The 26628-nt window shown below is 41.3% G+C and overlaps 1 protein-coding gene across 1 annotated transcript in view; it reads left to right on the top strand.

The window, feature by feature from the left end:
- Window positions 1–2421: 2421 nt before the first annotated feature.
- The window catches only part of LOC103366396 (plexin-A4-like), a gene marked incomplete at its 3' end in the record, with an annotated part of 155538 nt that continues 131331 nt past the window's right edge, over window positions 2422–26628 (top strand). Inside the window, exon 1 of the mRNA XM_008294104.1 lies at window positions 2422–2816. The remainder of the gene's footprint in view (window positions 2817–26628) is intronic.

Below are 26628 nucleotides of genomic sequence, written 5' to 3'. Positions count from 1 at the left end.
CTGGACTTTATTTTAAATCCTAGAAGAGGCCCCAGAGCTCCCAGAGATGACAAAGATGTCAGGCTGAATTGCCGGGAAATGTGTTTGGAAAGACTTGATATCTCCATTTGATCTAAAACTGAAATTAGTAACAGCCACCTATGGTTCAGTGAAGCCTTGCACAAAAAAAAAAAAAAACCCAAACAAAAAACTGGACACACAATATCTTGTGTTTGAAGCAATTACAGAAACTTAAAGTCAAAGTAAAGCTTTTAAAGTTTTGCCATCATATCTTGTTTTCTATTGGAATAAAATTGCTTCACAGAAATCTTTGTAAATTCTATATTCATATGTTTTATTCTCACAAAAATAGATGAAATGAGCCTTTACTGGCTGAACGCACAGGCGTGCTGATTGCAGTCACGTGACTCCACGCTAGCTTCATTATACTAATACCTGTGTGTATTTACATACCTTCTAGCTTAAATAAGTTCTAAAAATGTCTTCAAACAACAGTTTTTATTTATTTCAGACATGGTCCAGGAATAGATTCGAGGTAAGACACGTTTTTCAAATGTTTTTCACTTTTTATTGCGAATTTGAGCTATTTTCGTCAGTTAGCTTGACTTTAAAATAAACGATCTGCGTCACAGCCAGATGTTTTGCCATAAAGTTTAGCCTTTGGTCCTCCAAGACTGCTCGTTTCTTATATTTCTCTATTTCATTCTGACCTAACTGAAGGTCTCCTCCAGGTTTCTGGTTTTTTTTTTTCTTCTATTACTGGCAGGAATAACCTACTTTCTGAGGCAGTAAATCACTATAATATAGCACACTGATGTAATTTGGCTGGAGTTTTTCTGAGCAGTTTGTGGCGTGTTGGTTTTGTACAGGAATTTTGTTAAAATCTAGAGGAGAGAGGGAGAGAGAGAGAAAAAAAGGGGTTACACGGTCGTAAATGGTCACAGGGCATTGCAGAGGCAGTGGAGCACTTTGCCTCGGTTTGTATTTGTCAGTGTCAGTGGCTGTGAAGTTTCTTTGGCCTGTAGGTGGGGCTCTGATGCAGTGTTTCAAAGAGAGGGATCCCTCTGGAAGTGGGAGGAGGAGGGAGAGGAGGAGGGAGGCTGAGGATGTTGCTGCAGCCACGATGCCTCTCCAAAAGACCCCATAATACATGCAGGCACAAGCTGCAGATTGAAAGGTCTTGGGGGTGCTGATCCCTGGGATTAATCCTTTGATAAAGTTGTTTTCCACTGTTTTGTGGCTTCATTGGGCTCAATCTGCAAATTTCGCACTGTTTGGAGCACTTACATCCCAACAAGGCTCATTTAGAAAGTTGCCCTATGAATTAGAAAAACAAACAAACAAAAAGTCCTCTCGCAATCTGCAGTATTCACTCAATAGATTTGTTGAAAATTGCCTTTATATGAAGATTAGAGGGCTATTTTATGAAGATGCATTATTCCTACCCCCACACCGCTTGTTTTTCCTTGTTAAAGACACGATTACATAATTAGTCTTTTAGATTATTAATTGCTTAAAATGTATGATTGGGGGGGAGGAGGATACACTCCTGAGGCATGTTAAAAGATCATCAATGAACAAAAAAAAATGCAGCTTCTAATCCCCTACAACTATGCAAGGGTCGTGATTATGTCGCTGTGTTGCCTAATCTCTATCTTTAAATGATCCTGCGATTAGGTATTCAAATCCGATGATCTGATCATTTCACCCCGGTATTGTAGCGTATTTGTGTAAATTCCCCTTTGGCGTTGCCAAATCCCATTCTCAACGGGATGAATGCATTAGCCTACATAAACCTCCTCCTGGCTGCGGGACCCATACCTCACTGTATAAACCTCTATTTTAACAAAGCATAAGCTCTTTTTTTCTTTTCTTTTTTTTAATCCTGTCATATTTTCTTGGGTGAAAAATGGGCCACCTTTCAGATAGATAGTGGGACTCTTACCTACCTAAACTTAAATTCTTCTTCATTGTCTGACTGCAGCTGTCAGTGGAGGAAATTGTGTCATAAAAGTGATCATTTTTGAGCTGTTGTGTGGCCATAATGCCACTCTCTCATTAGGTGCTCATTAAGGCTCTTTAATGCAGCTGCCAGGGACGAGATATTTACCTCCCACCCCACCTGATCTGAGGTGTTACTGCGGGCGAAGTCAGGTGAAAACCTTTTACAAGAGGCGAAGCTCCATCCTGCTCCTCCGGCTCCTCCCGGCCTGGAGATCCGCTGTGAAGCTGCAAAACTCCGAGGCACCTCTCTCTCTCTCTCTCTCTCCCTCTCTCTCTCTCCCCCCTGCGTCCCTCCCTCCCTCCCTCTCTCTCTCTCTCTTTCGCACTCCGCTGCAGCACCCTCAGCACCTCAGTTGAGCAGGAGCACCGCACTGAGTCACATCTCTGCACACACGCTCTCTACACCGCACACACATGCACACACGCACACACACGCACACAAGCACAGCCTCCTGCGGTATCCCAATACGGCGCAGCGGCTTTTCCAACGGCATACCAAGTGCGTCCTCGCCGGGAGATGGGAGGTGCGGCTCCCGGGTCTCAGAGCACTCAGAGCGGCTTAGTAGAGTCCTGCTGATCGGGGGATGCTGCTGGAAGTCTGCTGCTATTTCTTTTTTTTCCCGTGCAGGAATCGCCTTCTAACTACACCTCTACCGGGAATTTAAAGTGGACAAGCCGTTTGACCAGGATATAACAATTATTCTAAGCGTTTTTTGGGGGGAGTGAAAGGAGTTGGGATTGCTCTTGGACGTGCCTCTTATCCGCAGTGTCGATGCGGCTGCGGCTGTGAATGATATCTGCATAGATTACAGGTAAGGAAGGAAGGCTTGACACGGGGGTAGTTGCCACAACCGGGATTGTTTTTAGTGGGCTTTGGTGCCATTATGGCCGGGTTTGGGGTGTGAGGTTGCCACTGCACCAGCCAGGTGACGGGAGGCGTGTTGCACCTGTTCTAGCTGCGCCATGCCGGCTCTGCGCACTCCGGCGATCGGGCGGTTTTTTTTTCAGCGAACCTGTCCATTTGGAGCCTGTAACGAGCCCTGGGGAGAACTGCAGAAATGCCTGCAATTTCGCTCAACTTGGGACCTTTCATATGTGCTGGATTCCCTCCGTTTTGCGCGTCATATCATCCGTGCCCTTCATCCCATGTGAGCCTCAGAAGAGCTGCGTGCCCAAATTGTGCTCGCTCCTCTCGCGGCGTTAATCTGGAAAGGTTGAAAACTAAAAAGATTTGACGAGGATTGCGCGTCGGATTTACGCAGTGTCTTCGGGGATGAAAAACAATGCGTAGGATTAGCATTTAGTGTAGACTCCTGCATTTCAAATGGGATTTCGGTCGTGGCTTTAATATAAAAATGAGGGGGAAAACTTAAGTCTGATATTTTACTCCTCATCGTTTAGTCAGGATGCTTAGCAGCTGACTACGCGGCATGTTCAGATTTAAAACAGGAAACGTGAATACAGCGTGGTGCGTTTAAAAACTTCTTCAATCCGTGCCGATTTGGAGCATTTCCTCCTGCTTCTTTATGGATCCATGTTTGACTGATTTTAAGCAGCCTGCAACTATTCAAGCATGCTTCTGAAGAACTTTTCTGAAGCCAGCTGTTCTGCTTCTGGGTTAAATATCTCGCGTTAAGATTTTTAAAAATTTATTTTTATTTTCAGTATCCACAAAGTGTAACTGTGCCAACTGCCAAATTTGCGGAAAAGTCACGTTGCGCGATGCAAGCATGAACCTTGGCACATTTCTCCCTGTGCGGCTCCCAGGATCGCAGGGGTTGTGGCAGAGCTTCTGAACTTGACCGATGTGGCTCAGACAGAGCTTCCCAGGAAAGGCTTGACTCTATAGGGGCAGCCTCCTCACGTCCACACAAAACACTGCAATATCGCTGCAGGGACTTGGTGTCTGAGAGTTTAATGTGACTTTGTCTCAACTCTTGGAATTTTGCTTTAATTTTCCTTTAAGATCACACTGTTATGTAGGTTTAGGGTAAACTGATTTTTGCGGGAGTGTTGCAGTAAGGAGGACACATTTATGTTAGCTTTTGTCTTTGCATCCACACAGTTTCTTAACTTAAATTACTTTTTGTTCATATTAAACAGGTTATAAGCCAAGTTGTGGTGGTTTGCAAATGTTGTTTTCAGAATATGGACAGACTTTCTGAAAGCAGATTTAAACAAATCACTTGCAAAACTAAATCTTTTTCTGTCTTATGATGCCTAATTGCAATCCAGCAAACCTGCCTGCTTTTATTTACTGTGATGGTTTAGCGGCATCACATTGACATAATTCATATAAAGTGGATTTAATTTGTCTGTGGAGTTGTGCCACAGAGAGTTAGTCAAGTTGTGTTTTTTTGAAACAATACTTAAAGTTTAAGAAAGTTGAATTCTTTGTAAAATGATTCATTTGGTCCTGTTTCTTTGTTACCAATGGGTTTTGTCTGCAGTCTAGTTGTGCACAAGGTTAATCATGTCCTTTTGGCTCGGCGTAGCTACGGGTCATTTCCTGGCATTAGTGTCATGTGTACTTGAATGGGAAGGTTTGTTGAAACTAGAGCAGATTTTTTATTTTTTTTTTTGTAGAGATTAACGCAAAGGGCATAACGCTACAGGCTCTTTCGACACACGGTATCTTCAGCCGTGTAGTCTGATGCAGGTCTTTGACCCCAAATGCGGCTTCAGCGTTCATCTCCCCTCGTCTCTCTCGTGCTCTATCACTCCCTCCTTCCTTATTTCCCTTCCTCCCACCCTCGTTTGCATCTCATGCTCAGAAAGCAGCTGCTCCAGCTTGTGCAAAATGCAGATTCCAAGTACAGCAGTCGCACTGAGCACTCCGAGCCCCTCTACCGGTTTCTCCCTCCCTCCATCCACCTGCCCTCCAGACTCAATGCATCAATTCAGTGTCGCCCCTTCAGTGCCCATTACCCTACACTTAATGTAAAGCATTGTATTGTTGGTACACAAATATCTCACAAGGTAGCAATTATACATCCCTAGTTGTGTTTTTAATGACCTCTCCAAAAGTCTTACATACTTGTTTAGTGCACACTCAGCAGAGCCTGACTGGAGGGATGAGGCTATATGCTGGAAAATCCATAAGGGGCAGTGTGGTTCACAGGCTGCTGCGGTGAATAGATTGATCCCATACTAGGCTTTTGTTGGCATCAATTTTGATTGAGTTCTTGTGCCACCCTTACATTATGTATTACTTTTTACCAGCAGCTGGTCAGAAGATACACGTGTTTATCAGCACATATGCCAAATGTTACTTTTACTATGAAATCATTGTTCAACAGAAGGTGCTTCATGGCATTAGTGTAGATGTGCTGTGGAGTGGGAAAAAAACATGATTTACATGTATTATTGAATTTTATGCTGTTTGTATTAAGATAGCCTGCACTGGCACCCGAGTCACTTTGGTTCTTTTAATGGGCAGTTGGAAAGAGATCAGTTTATTGCTGTTTAAACTACCTGTGATGGTGAGGTAATGGACACTAGCTTGCTCGGAAAGCAAAGTGTCTTTACGCCAGGCTGAAGTGCTTCTGCATTTCTGTACTTCTGTAAATGTGGGTGGCAGGCAACCTTCTGTGTTTTTCTTTCCATCAGCATGTATTTCGGCTCATTTCAGACTCTTCCAGTGTGTGCACTTGTCCTCTGACTGTGTGTGTTCCGTTGCTGTCAAGGTTTCAAGGGAGAAGTATTTAGTCCTTGAGCAGTTTGATAATCCTATCTCATCTGTGTTTTGCCTCCTTGTCCTTTCACCAAATTCCAGCTCAGTCCTAAACTCTTAAAAGCTGTAAGAGCACTTGGCACTACTCATTCTCCCTCCCTGCCTGCCTCCTTTCCTCCCTCTCGCCCTGTGTGCTGTCCATCAAGCCCTGCCTATAGGAATTGGAACGGCAGCCTTTATCGGCTTGTAAGCACCTCACATTGACATACAACCCCCTGTCTGTTGGCCAATGTTACGGCTACAAGGCTGGAGTTTGGACCCGGAGAGCACGGCCTTGTCAATATTATGGCTCGCTAATGGATAAACTCTCACTCCAACCTTGGCAGTAAAGACATTCATTGCATTTTGGGGGCGGTGCACTTGCAAGAATACGCTCCACAGAAGATCTCTGCAATGTGTTCACGTCAAGGGAGAAGCTGTGAATGAATATGAATGGGACATCTTCGGAAGATTCTCCGTGGTGATATAAATGCCTGGTAGCAGTGTAGGCAAGACCCAGCGGAAGTGTGTTTGTGTGTCTGTGTGTGGGTGTGAATGATGCATCTGTGACTGGCTGGCGAGGCCCTATATGAATACTCGGGTCACAGAGACGTATCGTCATGTCAGACTGAATGATGTGTCTGTGAATTGGACCTGAATGGAGCTCTCTGTTTGTTCTCATTCTCTTTCTGTTGCTCTCTTTCTCACTTGATGTCTCTCTCTCTTTCTCTCTCCCTCACTCATACACACTTACACCCTCTGGACTGCGACAGGACTACCAGACACAGGCTAGTGTCCAATTAGACTCCCTCCTTCCTCATGCCACCAAACACCACAGAGGAGAGTGCAAATTGTATTTCCGTTCCACCAACTGTTCTTCCCACCATAATCTGTCTCCCATATTTTAGGACAGTGAGACACATGATTCTTTAACAATCTCTGCGGGGATAATATAAAATTAGAAGTAAACTTTTTGGGGGTGCTAATCCTTTTTTTTCTTTTTCTTTTTTTTTAGCTGCCACAATTAAATTTAGATTTTGCAGTAGATTTTTCTGACAATCTGTAGTACTGGAGTTAAATTTTGAATCTTCATTCACTTGCGACACAAAATACGTCTTTGTTATCTTGTCTGTATGAACTTGACCTTTAAGTAGGCTTAAATTTGGTGTGCAATGTCAGATTATGTTTCAGTTTCACTGAAAAAGATGCTATCTCTGACTGACAGCGTGATGGTTTTGATCTAAATTCCAATTTAGGGAGGAGGATTATATGCTACATTAAGGGAATAATTGGTTACAAGTATGTAATTAACCCTTTTGTAATGCACCATAGAGATGCATATTGATGTTTGCCGGAGCAATGACAGCAGAGATGTGAAGTGAGGATCTCCAAACAATAGGCGCTGTGAGTTCTATGGGGAGAAATCAATACCTGTCACAGCATCCAATTTAATGAGAACCTTTGTTCTCCTCTGAATAGTTTAGTCAGCGTTTGTGCGGAGCCTACAGAGAAGCTATATGTAAATGTACATATATGTGTGTTTTTTCCTGCTTAGGCTGCTGTTAAGAACTTCTGTTTTCATCTTGGCCACAGAGTCCTATTAAGCTGTCACATGCCTTTATAATGGGGCCCAGTGCATGTACATGCTACTATATCACAGTCGCACCACTTTTATTTTCTCCCTCCAGCCTTCTCTCATGCTTCCTTTCATCTTATTACTCAGTCCTTCTTCTCTCTTACGGTTTTTGCCTCCAGCACTCTCCTCCCATATCTTTCTGCCTCACTCTAAGCTGCCAAGCACATAACTTTATCTGCGTGTGTTTGTATGCGGGGTTGGGCAAAAAAAAAAAAAAAAAAAATCCAGACTGTTGTGACATTGGAATGACCTATGAGGAAGAATATAAACTGAGGAGGAGACATGGGATGTTGTTTTAGATGGGAATCAGTCAGATGTGGAAAGGCACCAACCTATCAGTAGGTTTGCCAGACTGCTCCTTTTGATAAGACCATATTAAGCATTTCTCCCAGGTCTCTATGATTCATATGGAGCCGTGAGTCTGATATATAAACAGCTCTCTTTGATGCAGCAGCAGATGACACGCTGTGGCATATTGGCTCTTATGCTTGTGTGTGCCAAGTCGAGCATGACAAGCAGTAAATTAGTTTTGTTTCAGATGCATGAAATGATGAGAAAATTACAGACGGTCTTAGGGCATTTTTTTGCCTCCTGCTATCTCTCATTTGCTCCTTTGCCGACGCCTTAAGTCCACGCAAGGATTAGGCGCCTAATTCTGTTTTCATCCCGCCTGTCGCAAAGAGGCATGGGCACGCATGCTTAAGTATACATGCATGCATGCACACATGTTCTATTAATCCATTTCAGACAATACCTCAGAGCTCTCAGTATTTATCATATAGCCTACAATCAACTGTTTTTCATGGCTTACAATTCATCTCATAGGGATTGTGTTCAGGCAGACCCTTCCTCTGACCTTTGGGCTTTTTTCTCATCTTTTAATTCAGTGGAAGTCTCTATTTGTACACGACCTTGTAGCTCAAAATCTGTAGTGTTTTATGGCCGTGTATGGAGGAGTTACCTCATATAAGCTACTTTTTTTTTTTTATCAGTCCTGAATGTCTTTCAGGATCAGTAATCAGAACAAGAGTCTTTTTAAGTAAGCCTGCGTAAACAAACTGTTTTGGTAGTATGTTGTTTAAGCCTGCATTTCTCATGTGTGTGCCCACTGGACAACATCCTGAGAAGCAGGGCTTGCAGTTGTGTCAGTCTGTAGTAGCTGTAGTCGAGGTTGCCAGTGGCATGTTTGCTCTTGACACTTCACTCTTGTTCCAACTCTACTTGAGCCTTATTGGTTGCAGGAGCTCTGGATTGACCTTAATGAGCGCTGTTCCTCAGAAAACTTGAACTTGTTTCAGCTTGAAAAGAGGATCAGTGCTTGCGGCGCTAGGTGCTAAAAGAGGTCAGTGGCTTCTTTTGGCTTGTGAGCACTCAAAGCACTACCTCTCCTTAGGAATAATAACAAAACAGCATTGCTTTCAAGTTTTTAGTAGATGCAGGCACAAGGGTTTTATTAGGCTGTCTGCACATTATAATGCAAAAAAGAAAAAAAAAGACTTTGTCCAACTTGAAAATTGCCATGCAAAATGATTGCTGTTATTTTAAAAAAAACTTAGCCCTTACTGAAGCATAGTGTTGCTATGAATGGGAAAGTGTTTCTAGATCCATGAAGTGCTACAGTAAAATACAATGAGGATATTATTACTATGTTTTTATAGTATAATCTCATTTCCTAGCAGGAGGGATGCTCTGTTGGAATGACCAGAGGATTTAAAGTTAATGATATGTCTCACCATTTCTGTCACCCCCACACTCCCTTTCTTGTACCCTCTCTCTCACTTATTGTCTGCTCCCAGTGTCAGTGGTGTCAGGGGGCATCAGTATGCAGTGTTACCACAGTAATTGTGAAACAGTGGGCTCAGGGAGGAACCCTGCTGTTTTATAGCCAGAAGGCAGTGGGGTGGAGGGAGGATCTACTTTACTGTAATACCCTCCCCACATAACCCCACCTTCTCCTGTCTCCCCCCCCCCCCCCCCAGGATATATCATAGTCTAGCAGCATAGTGTTGAGGATGTTACAGAGAGATTTAACAAGGCTTACACAGGGTTTTTGTGTTATTCTTCTCTCTGTGTGCTACTCCCTTTTGAGTTTGGGATTTTGCCTTTCTTGAGTATATTTTTTTCTTCTGTTGATGGGATTTGGAATGGCTTGTGTCTGTGCAAATGCAGTGATTGACTCTTAGCCAAGGCCCAACTCTCGCCAACTGCTGTGGAGAAATTTTTTGCTCTCCTGGAATAAAACATGTTTCGTTTGTTATCCTTTTAAGCCTCGGACTTTCATCGCTATTCTGCTGTATTGATCTCTGTGATTAAACTTGCGAGGCAAGTGGTGACTACACCGAAACGTGAAAGCTGTGACATGTACCCCAGCAAAACTCCTCCCCAAACTGGTGAATCATCAATCTGGTTAATCGACAGGTGTCTGACACATTTGTTTTGTTTAACGCTTTCTCACTCACTCCTCTGTGATTACTGACAATCACATTAACTGCACGCTGAAAACTCACTGCATGCCGCTTCTCAGGCTTGCATTCCTTTTTGGCTCAGTGTATGGAGGTCCTATTAAATCTTTCCACTATAGTGACACGCACCATCCTTACCTGCCACCCACACTACTAACTGTGTTCCTATGGCAACATGATTTGTCAACTGAGAAGCCCTCCACAGAATTTGTTCTCACTGCTGTGCTTGCCTTGAAAAATAGCAGGAGGCACTGAGGAGACATGAATGGTTGATACTGTGATGGACTTTTGACCTTTAATATGATAGCAACTCGGCTTGGAACATTCACTATTAACATTTTGACTTGAAGTGGGTGAATTGATACTTGTTGACATTCTAACCTGATGACTGTGTTGGCTGGATTGACTGAATTTGGAGGCACATAACTGCACTGCAAGTCACCTTTATTTGAAAACAGTGGCAGGTGGAATGTCTGTAGTTTGCCCCTTATCTTACTACCTTGAGCTACAATTTTTTTTTCCATTTTGCATCAGGGCTCTGAGCAAAATGAAGCACAAGACTGCAATTAACCAATATGTTTAAAAGGTTAAAATTTTTCATCACAACTTTCCAAAGCTGTGACGCATTTGCATGTGATGCACGGTGAAGCAGTGATTAGCACTGTCGCCTCACTACTCTTGCGTTTGAATCTGCAGGTCTGATAGGCACTTTCTTTCTGAAGTTTGCAGTGTTCTCCCTGTGTCTATATAGGTTTTCTCAAGGTGCTTCTTCCCACAGTGAATTGATTCTAAATTGGCTGTAGGTGGGATGCAGCATGCATGGTCTGTATCCTGTGATGCCTGCCTTTTGCCCTCTGTCAGCAGGGTAGGCTCTGGCCTCCTCCGCGACAATCCACAGGATGAATCGGGTATAGAAAATGGATGGATGGATAATTTTAATTAACTGACCAATCATATCACCGTCAATGCACCACAAAAGCGGAAAAATAGCTGAGACTGGAAGTAGGTCTATATTAAATCAAATTATTTTGCGTCATCAGGATGTCCGGTAGTATCTATAAGGAGCCTTTCAGTACTAAACACATAACTCCTTCTGCCACCTCCTACACAACACTGGGAATTACTGTAGACATCAGCACTGCTCCCATCCCCAGATGACAGACTAGAAGAGGAGATGTTAGCCACTCTGCTGTATTGCATCAAGCAATTCTCCCCCTGTTGGCTCACGAAAAGGCCATCCTCTCTCGCTGGGTCTACAAACATAACTGTGGAGAAAGCCCAAGGTTTTCATCCCTCCCTCCACCTCCTCTTTTTTTTTGTCCATCCGTTCTGCATTGTCATGGCAGTCCTTGCAGCTGAGCTTTGATTGGGTTGTTGTGGGCCCACCGGCAAATCTGGCAACCAGATAGTTATGTGGTGTGTGTGTCTCTCCATGTGTAAGTCAGTGTGTGTAAGAGGTTTTTCTTCATGTCTCTGGGAAAAGCAATGCGATGAGTTAAAGCTTGGAGAAAATCAAAGTATAAAAATGTCCATGACCAACAGTGGAGAGACGAAAGCAAGGGAGGAGGGGAGGGGAGAGAAAGAGGGGCAAAATGTTGGATAACAATTTGCATCCTCTCACTTGCCACTGTGAATGATGGCTGGCTAGAAAGCTTGTCTGATGTGTTTATGCCATAGGCTTTGAGGGATAGAGTTAAACGAAGAGGGAAAGTTTGGGGTAAGGCAAGCAGTGGGGAGGGAGGGACTGCGGAAAGGCGTGTAATGGAGTGTAAACCTGACTGAACTCAGTTTACCCACCTCTCAGTTGGTGAATTTGGCTCTCACACTTATCTCAGCTGAAGGATGTTTTTCTGTAAATTATTTTGTCAAATGTGCATTATACTACCTGCTGTCAAACTGTCAGTTGCATGATTTCTTCTAAAAAAGCTAAATGTGCTGTTAGTCAAACTCTGTAATTGCAACGATGACATTCAGTAATGAGCTTCTATACAGTCATAACTGTAGCTATGGAATATTTGGACACATTGAGAATATATAATCGCCCTTAATAAGTACATCAAGCGTAGCAATTTCCTGCCACCTTGTTTTGCTGCGGTGTTTTTTCCTGCATGACTGAACAGGCTTTCTAAAATACCCATGTCTGTTTTGTTCACATCTCGAAAGTTTAGATGTGTTTTGAAAAGTTAAATACAGAGTGATGGCTTAGTGTATTGTCTAATTATCAGCCTGGAGGAATTTAAAGACCACTGGCTATGTGTTGACATAACCTAATTTACATTGGCTGTTGGACTTGTAAACAGGCCTCCCTCTGTAGACCTCTGTGCTAAAGACCTGCGCTCGACCCGTCGTCTTTTTGGCAGCCAAACAAGGCAGTTTCTGGCAAATTAGTGTTTCTGCTTTGTGAAACAGTACCCAGGTCTATGGTTAGTGATTTTAAAATGGAAAAAGCAGCAGACATACCACAAAAAAAATGTTTAAGTAGAAGAGTTGACAAGCCAAGTGCTCTGTAGCAAACTGTTGATGTGGGCGCATCACTTTAAACAGCTTTGTTTCTTTTTCTATCTAGTGTCTCTCTCTTAACCCAGGGTTAGCGCACCCACCTAATCCGACAGCCAATGGCAGCAGATGTAGAACAAAACTGTTTTGCAACATGACTCAAGTTTCTAATGTGAAGTCAGAACATTTGGACCTCTTGCAGTAAACAAATTGAAAACAAGTTAAACCTTCTTTCTGTAGTGGGCAGATGTTAGTATAAGGGGCAAAAGGCATCCTGTATCAGGGGGATTAAAAAATACAAGAATAAATAATTGACTCCAACAGCACATATTTTTAAATATTTGTCTCGTATTTAGAGTGCACTGTTGCTGCATCTAAATTCTCTAATTATAAGAAACTTGCTTAAAAGTCTTTAGTCTGAGTGGTTGACTCTTACTCATCCATCGTCTGGATACTTTTTTTTTAACATTATGATTCAATTAACATGCAGTAACTTTTAAAGAGTATTGCATCATATTGTCAGAGCATATTTCTCTATTCATATGCTGCTTTGACACCGTTCTTTGCTAATGAGCATCACCTTCAGTGACCCTCTAGTTTACACTGTTTGATTTTGTGGCATTGAAGCTCTGATTGTGCTTTTCGCAGTGAACTACAGCAGGGAAGGGGAAACATATAGGTGCACATATAGACTCTGTGACTCTGATGTTAGATGTTTATGTATTTAGTTTAAATTCACCTCAACAGACATGCATCTGCTGCATGAATGACTCCCTCGGTGCATACATTTTACTAATTTATTAAATATTAACATTATCAACATTTTCATAACAAGCCCAAAGGAGACTGTGCACTGTAATTATTGACAATTATTGGCAATTACTACCTATTATGGCATCATGCCAGCATTGGTTTTAGTAGTGTAGCGAGATGTATACTTTAATCATTACACAGTCAAAAAATGACATATAAAAGGAGAAAAATGTTTTTGCACATGTGTGCACAGTAGCTACATGTTTAAAAATAATTTGAATTAGATATGAACATGTGTAGTTGCAGAGCAGTTTAAATATCACCTTATTTAATCACCATCATGTCTTATGGTAATGATTTTCTCGTTTTTACTTTGACCTTTTAGGGAAATGACACATCCACTTCTCTACTACTCATTTATCACCTGTTCCTTCCCCCCTCTGTCTAAAGTAGTAGTAGTTATACAGCACCATTTGCTGAATATGTTTAAAAATGGCATATCTCAGCAGCTGGAAGGGTACTTTTGACACGTCCTGTCAAACTGCTCATTTTTCAGTTTTCTGAGACCATTATGGTAGGGCTGCAAGTCTCTGCAGGTGTAGACGTTCTGTCTTCACTAGTATGTCCCACATTCTCCATCAATCCGACATGGCCTATACTTAGGTAATTTACACTGCTAGACATGTGAACAGGATGACAAAGTATGACATGTACTTTTTCTAAAAGAAGAGTTGGAACAAGGCCATATATTTCTTCCTAATTGAGGCAACTGAAAAGTTAAGACCAAGACAGAGTCAGAGGTACATGAGAAAGTAAGACAAATGCTCGTGTGCTTGGGTGCATCTATGTCCCTACTAGATTGTAGCATTATTGGCAGCTGTATGTACTGGGTGTTAGGTAACACGAACACTGGTAAAATGTAATGTAGTTTTCAGTTTTCTGTGTGAAATAGTGTGTTGAATCAGAGATAATCTGTAAGGCTGTAGTTTGTGCTACTGTTCTATTGGATGGGATCATACATTGTTTAGAATTGAAATTTCTTTATTTGTAATCGTTAAATCACAATAGTAGGGATTTACTCTTGGTACAGTGGATGAATGGAGACTCACTAAATTTATTGGGAGTACCATGTGAATTACAGACACAAAGGAAATAACAAGTTCACAACAGGTCAGTCAACTGACCTCGCTCCAGCTGTGCGTAGTAAACCAGGAGCTGAGATCTTTAAGACTGTTCTTCTTCTATGGATTATGAGGGAGAGCTGTAATCCATGCGCTTCGAGCAAACAAAATCATCCACTGCACTGATGAGGCTCACAGATGTGCATGGTGCTCCACTTTAGTGTGTGTGTGTGTGTGCATGTGCGTGTTAGTGTGTGTGATGGAATGGGATGCAATAGGACGGATTAATACGACTGTTTGTGTCCTGTGGTTCATTCATACCGAGCTCAGCACACATGCACATTATTATACACGTTTGTTAACACTTTTACACCCTACACACTGTGCACATCTTCACACACCTGCGCATACCTGAAAGAGCAATTTAAAAAAAAAAGGAAATAGATTGAGGGATCAGAGAAAAATGAAAGCAGCAGTTTATCGTTTTATTATAATCACTGCAAAGCCTTCTAAATTATCAAGCTTTCATGTCTAAGAAGTTAATCTCAGAGGTCAAGTCTGTTTTAGCTCTGTTCAGCAACAGCAAGACAGGAAGACAGGGAAAGCAGCAGCTACTGACGGGTCACTAAAAAGGGATTTAGAAGGAAAAACAGACAGAAGCAAAAGTGTTCATAGACATAGAGAAGAAATAAAAAAGAAACTGTCATGATGAAACATCTGAACTGGGACAGGTCTCATCCTGTACAGTGACTAAGCCAGAAAACCTGATTTAGCCAATGGGTGACTTAAGAGGCCATTATTTTTGCAGTAATGCATGCAGTTATGATGTTTTTTCTCCTAGTGCCACACAAGCTGCAACCAGTTGGAAATAAATACCATTCTGACGGCTTTAGGAGTATCACGATGTCTGAGAATAGAGTGAATGATTAAGTATTATGGGATGTCAGTGACAGTGAGGGTTTTGGGCAGTGTTATTCAACTTAAAAAAATGGTTGACTCACGTGGAAAGTTAATGGAAAATATTGAAACTGTTTAGCAAAAAAATTATGCCTGTCATTTAATAATTTTAACAAAACAAAGGAGTTACTGGTATGGTAACTAAACTTGTGGTTAAGTGTTGTATAAGTAAGTTAGTTAAACTGTAGATATTGTGAAAGGCTGTGGCACTGGCCTTGTGAGCATTTGACGGTTCTGCGGTCTGCTTTTCTTGGCCAGTGTGGCTACATTTAAATTCGTGGCACACCCATTTGTTTGTCACATTTCTCTTTCAATCATGCCAGTGCATTCGAATGGTACAAGCACAGGTTACATATGCTTTCTCACAAGGCAGCAGGAGTCTCTGGGCCTGTCTCAACCTGGACCTCAACTCCGCTGCACCTTTCCCTTAAGCTCTGAGGTATTGTGGGTGAATCCTGTCGGTATGTTTGCATGTTGTGCTGTAACACTTTTTCACAGCAACATGTCATAGCAGGAACAGTTACAGTGCAATTAGCAATGCCTGGATTTTAGTTTTGTGTCCCGCTTCCCTTGACCCCGCGACTGTTCAGGCTTTCTCACTGGCATGGCTTACTGAAACTTGTAAACTGAAACGAGTCATCATCGTGCTATAAATCAGGCTTGTTTTGTCTCACTGCTATTATATATTAAAATGTCAACTGTAAAATATTTGCTCCTTGTTTTTCATGTTCTCGCTGGGATGCAGCGGTGCCGGCAACATTTCTTTCCTTTGCCCTCAACCCACTCATTTTAATTGTGTATCCAAGGGAAACACAGCAGAGTCAAAATATAAATTGTTGCCCTGAAGTACCCCACTCCCAAACAAGGCTATTTTACTGCCACACTTAGCAGTGAGGGCGTCAAATAAAAACTAGGACAAGCCATGACATTGGTTTATATTTTTTTTAGGTTACCCTTCTGCTGCCTCCTGATGATTACCAGTCCCATTTCCTTGTTATTTTACTATTATCTCTTGTACTTCTGTTTTTGGGGGCCACCCCCAAAAAATGGGACACTCTAAAATGAGGGAAAGCTCTAAGGGAACACTTGTGACAGAACTGTATTACCTTGAATTTCTTTCAGTTCTTATGTCTTCTGGCTGAGACCATCTAATAGTTCAGAGACTTAAAACAAAAGTTGGTAAAGTGACTTTGAGTTTTTGTGGGCCTTGCTTCTGAACTACCTTGCCAGACACTAACAGTGTTTAAAAGCAAACTTGAAGACCTTCCTTACTGCAGTCATATTGATCTCTTGGTTTTCTGCATTCACGTGTGTGTATTGCATATACCCATACATCTGCTGTATTTACACGTTTTTCCTCGGTTTTGTTTTAAACATGCAGCACATTGAATATCCTGTGTTACCTAAATAGATTTTGCTTGCTTGACACTTCTCACCATCTTCTGTGAGGCTTTCCCATCACACATTCCCCCACTGACATTACCTCCACTACATAAGCTGTTTATTATGATTGGAGGTCTAAAGTGTGGCGTGTGCAAAATGAGGTGATATAATTCCTGATTTATTACCTGCTTCAGTGGCACTGGCATGCTTGGATATTGCTGAGTGAGAGTGCAGGGAATAGGGGAGAGGAAGTGGGAAGAGGGAAAAGGCGCTAATGCGAAAGAGCTTTAAGGATGCTGCCGCTCGCTGGAAGTCAAAACTCAGTGAGACTTGATTAGAGATGATTAAAACCTCAGAGGTGACACCGTGCCTGTGTGTGTGCTTGGACGCCTGCTTGGAATTTTATTAATAACTATGCTGGCTGTTGTGTGTGTGTGTGTGTATGTGTGTGTGGGTGTGTGGGTGCCTGCCTGCGTGGACAGTTGCTTGTGCTGAGTCCATTAACAGCGTCATTAATATTTAGGAGTCAGAAACATCTGACATAACAAAAACAGTTATGATAATTTGTCTGTTCTCTGTTGTATTGGCAGCACTGTTTTGTAAATTACAGCAAAAATATCATTGGGATTTCTGAACTGCAAAGTCTTCTTGGCAGTCAGCATAAAGTATATGTTGTCTATGATAAGCTGATGTTGGACAGTAACATTAATCGCATGCTGTTGTAACAGTCAGGAACTGGAATTCAGATAGACACTTGGAAAATAATTGTTGAGCTGCAGCACAGCAAAGATCCAGCCTTGAAGGTAACAGCAAAGCCATTTCAGTCTCTTTAACCAAAACACACACAGAGAACACACTACACCAGCGTGTCTTGTCTCAGTGTTTCTCATACTGCAGCAAAATATCCACAGTCATTCTAGCTTCAAGCAAACTACGACTCATAATTAATTACTCTGTCAAGAGGGAAAAAGGGATACTGGAAACCAGAGATGAGACACAGAGAAAGGATGAGGGGAGCAAAAGCCAGATAAAGAAAAAGCGGGGAGGGGAGGGGGCAGAAATTTTACTCATGAAATAACAGAAGAGCTAAGGAGAACCTGGAAGGAGAAGACGTACAGGTGAAGAATGGCTGGAGGATGGAGGAAGAGTGGTAGGACGTGTTGAGACTTAAGGTGGTGCCAGTCGGCAGCCGATGGAAGCAAGAGCTGATTTGTCTACACGGCCCTGCATTCCTGTCTGCTCGTTAGCGTGGGGAATAAGGGAATTGGGGGAGAGAGAGAGATAGAGAAATGGAAAAAGAGAGAGAGAGCTAGAGGCTTTGAATTTATTCTATGAAAGCAGCTGTCAGACAGTGCCTAGCAACACCATTTAAGAAGGATTCTTGGCTGCATTTGTAGTAATTACAGCAAAATATCTCCTTTTGATTCCAAACAAGCTTATATGGCACGACTTGGCTATAACTAGGGGGCAGTTTAAAGAATGATTGAAAAGGTATGTTGTTTTTTTTAAACACGAAATATGTCACATATGTGGGCCTCCTCTTAAATATAGATTAAAGGGAAATATTAAAGCTCATCATCATATTTAAATTTTTAAGTAAAAAAAAAAAAATCTAAAAATAATTATTTTTACAAGGATTTTTCAAAAGATGTCAAAGTATGCAGCAGTGGCCTTCAACTCAACCTGTATTTATACTTTCCATTTATTTAAAGTGCTGGTTTGGTAGTATTTTATACCGTTAATTCAATAATACAGATGAAGGTCTTTAATCATAATTTTCAAAACATGATTTGTCTGATTGCAGCCTGTGATTCTCACTGGTGAGTGGCTGCCGAATCTTTGTTGGTACTCAGTCATCATAATTGAATCCAGAGCTTCATTAGGTGCACCCTATAAATGGCCTTCTCTGGTCACTGCTCTGTGTCAAACCCAGAGGCCCCTCCCATTCAGGAAGTCAGCCCCAGTCTAACCCAATCACGGTGAGGCGCTGACGGCAAGCCAGTGGGCTCTTCAACAGTCCTAATGACATTAGAGCCTCTTGATCTGCACTGCTGATAACACACTCCACCGATCTCAGCCTGCATCAGCACCCACTGCACAATGGCCCATCCTGAGCCAAGAATGTGTGTGAATGTAGAGTTAATCAGTGTGTGTGTGTGTGTTTGAGTGACCTTATTTTGGAACCAAGGACTGTTTGAGTGCTATACTAATGCCATGAGTGATATTGTAACTGAGGACACAATGCACAGATTATTTCTGTACAGAAAACATTCTTGAGGGGCCTGACTCTGAGCATGTGTTTAGGAAAATGAGCGTGTTTGAACACTATCCTACTAAGGAGGATTTATAAGTCTCAGATGTGAAAGAGTGAAAGAGAAGGAGTGGCAAAAAATGAAAGAGATTGAGCAAGGAGAGGGGATGGGCAGATGTCAGCTATTTCTCTAAAATCCAGAGGGGTTCTTCAGTTGGATCTTTGCCTAGAATCCTTCTTTGAAATGCTCTTACTCACTCTAAGAGAGTGAAAAGGAGAATCAGAGAGACAGCCATCTAGCGAGAAAGCAAGAAAGTTTGTGTGACACAAATTGTGTACTTGACACACTTATACTGGATCAGTGATTCCCTGCACTTGGCTGTATTTCACATAGTATCGTTTCAGGACCTATATTTTTTTTTCTGCGTTTTTGCCTCCACCATTTTTTTTTTCTACTCCCGCTGCTGTTGTGCAGTTATTGGACAACCATGTTACTACTGGTTCACATGAAGTTATTACCCACTTCTATTTACTGGTCGTAAGATGTAACATGCCAAAAAGTTTAGACTTCAAGACCAACATCTCACCTCGTTCTGCTCAGCAACTCTAACCAGTAATAGTCTGTGCTAGTGGAACAACAAGGACACAATTCCTCACAGCTTTTACACCTACAAACTATGCCAACAGTGTGCAGCGGGGCATCTAGCCAAGCCAAAAGCACGACTTCTGAAACTGACACTAAAGCACTGTTTTCAGAAAACACTGAAAAATCTGCACCACCCAGGTGCCTCAGCAGTCTCATTTCAACAGTGGTTGTAACTCTTACAACCCAACAGATTTTGGGTCTATATTCACAGCCGTACTTTTTATTTGAATTGCTCTTTAAGTATTAATTGCAGCAAGGTGGAGCACATATCAACTGAAACTGCACGATTTGAGCTTTCCAACGATACTATTTGTTTGCATGCACGATGACATATTGGCAAGAATAATTATTTTGAATTTATATCACATTTAATTAAAGTTACAAACTGCACACAACTCTTTGTCTACACACACATTAGTCTTGTTGGAATTGCTCGTGAATTCACCATTAGATAGATATCAAAGTTTAGCTTGCATTTTTGGTGCTCCCCAATGAGGTTTTAGTCACCCCTCTAAGAAAAATCCACTGCGCAAAAATGACAAAAATTTAAAATTAAAGAAAAAATCTATATTTTAAGCAGTTTAGTTAATCAGGCTTTTATTTATTCAACGCTTACAAACATTTTTGGTTATCAAATGATCAGAAACGACAGGGAAGCTCATACATTTCTGTCAATTGAGGTAACATAGACCTTGCATTCACTGTACACAGACTGGTCATTCCTGCTGTTTTGCATATATGCCCTCTAAAGGCCTATTCTGAACCAGGAAAACCTCTGGGTATGGACCACATATCACAATCAAAGCACTTTGTAATAATTCCTGTCACATATTTGTAGGTACTGTAGTAATGAAGCCAGATCATACTTCTGCAAAAGTAATATCTTTTCTTATTTTTATTCTTGTGTTTCTTGTTTAAATAAGTCATGAAGTCCCTATTATTTCAGAGTGTATTGCAGATCAGAGAAGGAAGCAGAACTTAGCTTTCTCATGATAATACCTGTTTCTCTGTCCAACTAAGCATTTGAAATGACAGCAATTTCTGCATTGTCTCCAACATAGAAATTACATTACATCACACTTTGTATGAAAAATAAAACCAAAATTATGGATTTACTTAGTAGGCTATTGCATGGGTACACTTTAGTGAATAAAATGATGACCATTATCTCTGTTTGGCACTGTTTTTAAACTTCTCAGTCACAGAGTATCTAACAGTCGTGGCTCTGATGTTGCCTGCTTCCAAACTATCTCCCCTACCCAATACTGAAAAGAGAGTGAAATACAAATAAAAACATCATTTCATTATAAAAAACATTGCCTTTTCTTCAATTAGGTCTAAAGTTCACAAAAGCTTTAACAATATTGCAGTTGTCGCTTCATGCTTTTTTACCTAAAAACATTGACAAGGATCATAAATGCTGCCATTTAAAGTAATCTGACAATACTGTATCATCATTCTGTTTGAAGATGTTGCTCCCATTTGAATGTTTATATACATCTGTATCCGTCTATAAGAACTAAAGTCTAGTTAGACATAGACTAAAGAATTTCAAAATATACCACCCTTTCATAGTTAGTGTGTTTGCTGTCATTCGGCATTGCTGTTCTTTAGTGTAGTATCTTCATTAAAATTGCTGTGCAGCTGCCATGAACTGCAAAATCTGTCTGTCTTAAACAGCCTGAACAGTGGGGAAATCGTTTTCCCTTGAAAACTGCCATTTTTAAAACTCAATACATACTTTAATAATTAAACATAATGTATTATTTGCAGCGCCTTGATGCCTGTAAACAGCCTTGATTGCTACATCTGTAGTCATAATGTCAGAGTCTTACAGTCGGTTCTCTTTCATTCACGCGATATGTACCCAGTTGACAGTACAATCCCAAGGCTTTCTTTGTAATATCAACAGCTCTGTGGTGGATTAGACCTCCTAACCCTGATCTTGACAGGGTATCTGGTGACAGTAATCCATGCTGCTAATCCACGTCTTGATGTAAACACCAAGGACACACTGCCTTCTCTCTATCCTCTGTGTCCTCCTTTTTTTTTTTCTTTTTCTCTGCTGCCTTCCTGAGAGAAATGGGTATGCCATCTGTTTTGTGTATCAGCAGGGGTTCGCTTAGCCTGATAGGCATGTTGGACCTGATCACTCCTTAATCATTACTTAATTTTTTCTGTCTGTTTTTGTGTTTATGTGTGTAAATTAATGGGCTGGACCTTTATTTGTCGTACGTCTTAATTTCCTCTCGCTGTGCTTAATAACAATAATAGTTTTTAATTGTTGTGTATGGATGAAAACAAATGTTAGCAGCGGCTGCTATTACCAGTGGGGAAAGAAAATATGTTTTTTTCTCCAAAAACTAAGACGATTGCCTACATGATGTAGTTGAGCCACTGCAATTTTTAGCTATGTAGATACTGAATTCATGCAAAGATGCACTTGGTCATACCTGCATGTCTGTCCATGTTATGTGTACATCTAGATTTATATTTTCATTCATAAATAAAGGCGTATGCTTATGTATTTTTTTGCCCATCTCTCAAATAATAAAATATGAACTGCTTTTTAAAAAAATTTTTGACACCTGGTGTGTGTGTGTGTGTGTTACTGGGAGGCATTCCTGCCCTCTGTTTACAGTGTTCGAACATGCTTAAGCAGAAGTGTAAAGCTGAATTGTGTGTCTTGCTGTGTTGTGGTCGGGGAGGTTTGTGTGCGCGGATTGGCATGCCTGTGTGTGTGTGAGTGTGTGCACTACTGATTGTGATTATGCTGGGCGAGTGCAGGGATACTGTGTTTTCCTCCAGTCCCAGTGTGTGGCTGCATTGCAGAGTGATGCTTATTCCTCTGATCAGTGCCAGAGCTCAGCAGGGGAGGGGGGTTGGGTTGAGTTTTTGCGGGGTGAGGAGGGGGCTCCACTCCAGTCAGTACATCCTCTGATCTGGGACACACATCTCTGTCTGCTAGTTTTCCTTCTTCATCTGCCTTTGTGTCACTGTCTCTCTCTCTCTTGTTTTCCTTGTCTTTCTCTGGCTCACTCGCTCATTTGTTTGCTGTCATAGTCCCACACTGAGTTTCATGCTTGCATTCGTGCATATACTATTACTACTGTGACTACTGCTGCTATTTCTGCTGCAACCACTACCACTACTGTTACTACAGCATATCACACCACAAACACAACCCAGACCATCTCACCCAAAGCATTTGGGATTTGGTGTCCCTTAATTACAACTACAGCTCCCACTGCCTCGGCATCAGAGGTGAGCTGACAAGCAGTGGGTCATGGAGAGATGTAATCAAGCTGCCAAGGAGATAGCAGCAGTTCAGTAGTCTCATAAGAGCAGGCGTATAGCCTGAAGAACTGCTCGTAAGGGGCCTTAAACGAAAACCAAAATCCGACATCCCGCCCCTTGCTGGCTGATATCTCATCAACTAGAAAGATGCACATCTGTAATACATAGAATGAATGAGCACTACTGGACTGAGCAGTGGCAAGACAACACCATTCCCAAAGGGACCAAAGCCACAAAATGGTCAAGACAGGACTGTAGGTCCTATGAAAATAGGAAAAATAAAACACAAAAATGTGTGATTCATCTACGGTATAAACAGATGCTCTTGTTGGTTATAGACAAAAAAGCAGCCACCAGTCATATAAAAACTGAAAAAGTGAATCTTAAAGGTTTTCAATTGATGTAGGCCTGTTTTGCTTGGACATTCCAGATTAAAAGGCTGTTAAAGCAAAAGCTCAGTGTCCTTTGGTCATTAATTGTAGTTTGGAAATACAAGACGGACTTTGGTCTCAGTGAGAAATTCTGCTTTTGTCTGAGTAAGACTAGCATACAGCCATGTTTCCGCTGCCTGCTGATTTTAAGCAAATGGACACAGCACTGACAAACCTCTATATCTCGGTTTATTGTCTCTGAAACCCACACTTTGCATGGTTTTTGTCATTGTACTTCTGTGCTGGCTGCTATAATTATTTTTACTTGTAATGTGTGTGCTAGAGCCTGTCATTCATTCACCTCCACTGAACCTGTGACAGATTACGGTAAAAAAATTGCAAAACCCCCCCTTTTTCCCCTTATGAATATAAAGAATTATGTGTAATTAACCCACTTCTTACTCACTCATAATCGCCTAATCCCATTTGACCCATAGTGTTTCTAAGAATGTGATAGTTATATTTGAACATTTGTACACTGTGAGAAGTTAAGCTGTTTACCAAAGAGTTCGACATTTTCAAGTCATTTCTTCAACAGAAATTCCTCATCTGTCACACCATAAATAGTAGGAGATTATTGTGTTGAGACTTGCTTTTTGTTGTCTTCTCCAATTGTCATGTCTGCTCTGGGCTTTCCATTGCAATCCATAATCATCACCAAAGCAAAATGGCTCCTGTCATCTCCATAATAGCTTTGCGTAATATTGTTATCCCTGAAATTAGCTTTGTAGCATCAAAATGCTTCCCATGAAACAGGGCATTTTGGACTCGTTAATCTTTTAGCTTAAGTGGTTGTTTGTGTTATGTCTGAGGTTTTGAGTTATATTTCTGACTCCGAAACCAGATGATCATTTATTTTCTATTTGCCTGTATAGCCAACACTGCATAGTCTTGCGAAGTAATTTTATCTCACCTTAAGAACATATCTTGAGAAACGAATCAGCTTCTCCTCATCGCTGCTCTCCTATGCTCTCTCTACTCCTTTCCCTATTAGACTGTCTGCCCTGAAAACAAGATAACACGATCCATTCAAAAAGCCACACATACTTAAATGTAAATGACATTTGTCTTCCTTTTAGGATGTGGTTTCACGGTTTTCACGTGATTCCTCCTGGCTGGCTTCAGACAGCTTTAAAGAACACAAAAAACAAAGTGGGGGAAAATAGAAACACCCTAATTATTTTCTAAAGACTGAGCTCAATTTTGAGCCTCACAGATGGAGATAATGCACACAAACACAGGCGCACACATGTGGTGTTGTTTTTGCTCACATTTCCAGCGATACTGGAAGTGTGTGTTGTGGTGCTAATCATGAATTCATTAGCGCTCTTTGATGTCTACGGGGCTGTGAACGTGTGATACTGTGTGTGTTATTTTACTTATATTTGTAGTGTAAGTGTAGCTGCAGCTGACAGCTAGCCTGGAGCATGCAGCTTCACACTCAGGTCACATAACTACTACGTCCTTCTCTACCTTTTGCACTGTGTCTGCTGCAGTTGCTGGCTTGTGTATGGATGTAACACATTTGTGCTAGCAAAGCCAGCATGATTGATTATTTTTATAATGCGGATGAGAAGTTATTTTACTGTCATGCAGTAATTTAAACATCATTACTTTCTATTCTTTTCGCAACCAGTATTGCACCTGACTTTAATATTCATATCGAGCAGGCGAGGGAAAAGTCGGGCAGTAATGGCACATAACTAGATAAAGATAAACTGCGACTCAGAATATCAGTCCCACTTTGTGTGTACGTGTGTGTGTCTGATGTATAAATCCTCAGAACCAAAGCAAGCTTTAATTAATGGAGCTTGATGATCAGCAGGCAAAGGCAAACACCAAGTAAACGAGCTCGCCCCCCCGTCAGTGAGCATAATTGCATTTCAGCAACAGATTCGTGTGGCAGACACACTGCCATTGCAGGGTACCACTGATGAAGATGTTGTTTTTTTTCCTCCATTTACGGTTTTATGTTTGCAAAACTTTGATTTATATCTCAAGGAAATCTACTTCTCTTTGCTAGCTTTTTTTTTTTAATGTTGTTGTTTCTGGATGTCAGCTGTGTATGAATGCACCAGTGTTCATACTCATGACGACAGGTGGATGTGAAGGTGATAAAACAGCCTCTCCGTCTGTCTCTCGCTTTGTCTCACACTCTTTTCCCTCCTAGTCACCTTTCGACTTACCTCTTTCCTCCTAGTCTTTTTTTTTCTTATATATATTTATAACTGCTGAATAAAGTTGTCTGGGAATTTCAGAGAAACACTTTGTTAAGGCTGTCCCCCATGCTAGGTAAATGAGAGGTGGGAGCTCCAGTGCTGTTCCCTGTGTGAGATTAATATGCAGCTTCCCTTTTATTTTTAGAGGAACATTATGGGCTCACTGCCCTGTCATCACTCCTCAAATAGCAGCAGCTTCTACCAGCTCCTTTGTCTTAACCTCTTTCTTACTCAGTCTTATGGAGTCTTTCTTATATGCACACTGTCTTTTTAGTGGGTGGACACAATAATGAACACTTAAACTGCAGAAAATACCATTTTGAGAATTATGAAAGTTATTATTATTATTATTATTAATAAACTTTTAGATTCTCACTCTACGTCTCTCATGTAAATCCCTATTTGTATTTATTCCAGGGTTATTTTAGGGCATTGTAAGACTGCCTCAGTCGCTTCACCCTCCTGCCATAAGAGTTTGTCACAGCTATGGTGATGATTGCTCTTTGCACACATATCTGAACACGTCACCTATCTTTGTATCAGTTTTTATCCCTCTCATCGTCCTCTCTGGTCCTCTTATCATGCGATGAGAGGCTGTCCGCTCTGTTCTCCCTCTCTCCCTGCTTACCAGGAGATAGAGGGGAGATTGGTAAGATTACAGTGAGGTTGCATTTGACACCACTATAACTTGTGATTGCTTGAATGTGAACCTGAGATGAAATCTGTAGATGGATAATGTCAGGTGACACCAACATTTATACTTGCAAGTTTTCATAGTGATCATATAGTTACAGGCTGCTTAAAAAAACATTGATATTTTTAGAGTCTGCAAAATCATGTTTGGAATACTACTCCAACCAGAATGATGGAAAAGTCATTGCCATTTGTCAGCTATGACAAGAATGTTTTCTGGCTGTGCCATGTCCATAATAATACAAAAACTGTTATTGTATTAATATTATTATATAAAAAATATTTTTGCTACAAGCACAACCATGACGTTGTTCAGTAAAACTGTCTATTTCATCGAAGTAGATTTCCATTAAGTGTGGCAGACAAGCACTCGCGTAACTTTACTATGAATGACACTTCAAAGTTTTTCCTGTCTTCACCCTGTACCTCTTTCACAGCAGCACACAGTTGTAAAGTGAAATTGATAAGAAAAGATGGTGGTATTACTTGTGCTATTTTTACATTTTGCTACAACTCTCCCTCATAAATCCAGGAATCTCTATATTTGAGTGCGTGCGAGTGTGTTTT

Source organism: Stegastes partitus, unplaced genomic scaffold (assembly GCF_000690725.1).
Source record: "Stegastes partitus isolate 25-593 unplaced genomic scaffold, Stegastes_partitus-1.0.2 Scaffold942, whole genome shotgun sequence".
Classification (NCBI taxonomy): Eukaryota; Metazoa; Chordata; class Actinopteri; family Pomacentridae; genus Stegastes; species Stegastes partitus.
This window is presented reverse-complemented; position numbering and strand designations above follow the sequence as displayed.